Genomic DNA, 1,490 nt, shown 5'->3' with positions numbered 1-1,490 from the left:
TCTAATGCCTTAGGCATGGACTGCTAGAAGAATGAATAAATCTGTTTTGGAGGAGTACAGCTAGAATGCTCTTTAGAAGCAAGAATGGCCATACTTTGTCTGTCGTACTTTGGTCATGCTGTCAGAAGGGATCAATCCCTGGAGAAAGATACCATGCTTGATGAAGTAGAGGGTCAGCAAAAAAGGGGAAGACCCTCAATGAGATGGACTGACATAGTGGCTACAACGATGGGCTCAAACATGGCAACAACGATTGTGAGGATGGTGCAGGACCAGGCAGCATTTTGTTCTATTGTATACAGGGTTACTGTGAGTCAGAACCAACTCAATGGCACCTAATAACAACAACAATAAATAACACTGGCAAACCCAACAGGTAAGAAAGAACTTTGGAAGTAGTCACTAGTGAAAAGTCCAACAAGGATTCCAAAGAACCAACCAGGCAACTATGTGATAGCAGGACAATGGAAAATAGTGACACAAAGCGGACAAAAGGAATAAGAAGTGAGGTGAACAAGCAAGTACTCTCATTCTGGTACAAAGTTCCTGTCCAAATCTCTTTCACGTGACACTCAAAGGTCCACACACCAAATCTAAATTCCACTCCCTCCTATCCTTGCCCCTATATGTCTCTGTTCATTTGAGCATAAGGGGTTCATTCTTCTAAGCAAAGGGAATCATGGCATCTACTGATTTTCACTTACAAGCCAACCTCCCCAACACCAAGTCCATTTGTTGGTTTCATCTACCCAGAATCCTCAGCTCCATTTGGTGAAGAAAATATGGAGTCCACACAAAAAAGTTCTCACATTTCAACACTGCTCCACCGGCAACTCATAAGCATCTCCCTTGAAAGGAGTGGGTAATTCATTCATTTACAGTGATTTACTGAGTGCTTCCAACATACTAGATATCATCCCCCAGAATATTCATGAGCAGAACTCCTCAATGCCTCACCTCTAAAGTACCGAGATTAAAGTAACTAGGATTAACCTGAACAAACAGAAAGCTATTTCGTGTTCATGGACTGGAAGAATTAATAAAAAATAGCAGTACTCCTCAAAGGGATCTACAAATTCAATGCATTAAGTGCTGGGTTTTCTTTCTTTCTTTCTTTTTTTTTACAGGGATGGACACAGGGAAGAGGTAACTATGGGGAAGAAGTGGGAGGGGAGCTGCTGCTTTGTGGTAAATTGTAGTCAATGTCATGAGACAGTATATGTGAACTGCTGTATGGAAAGTGAATTTGCTTTGTATATTTTTACCCATATCACACTTGGGGAAAAAAAAAGTGTCATTTAAACTGACCCGATCTTATTTAAAAAAAAAAAAAATGGACAAGGTGATCTAAAAATCATACATAGATGCATGGGACCCTACAGCAAAAGAAACCTTGAAAAAGAGTAAGAAAGTTGGAGGAGTCACACTTCCCAATTTCCGATTGTGTTACAAAGCTATAAATCAAAAAACCAAACTCACTGCTGTGAAGT

The sequence above is a fragment of the Orycteropus afer genome, unplaced genomic scaffold (assembly GCF_000298275.1).
Source record: "Orycteropus afer afer isolate SDZICR_OR568_19922 unplaced genomic scaffold, OryAfe1.0 scaffold00048, whole genome shotgun sequence".
NCBI lineage: Eukaryota > Metazoa > Chordata > Mammalia > Tubulidentata > Orycteropodidae > Orycteropus > Orycteropus afer.
This window is presented reverse-complemented; position numbering follows the sequence as displayed.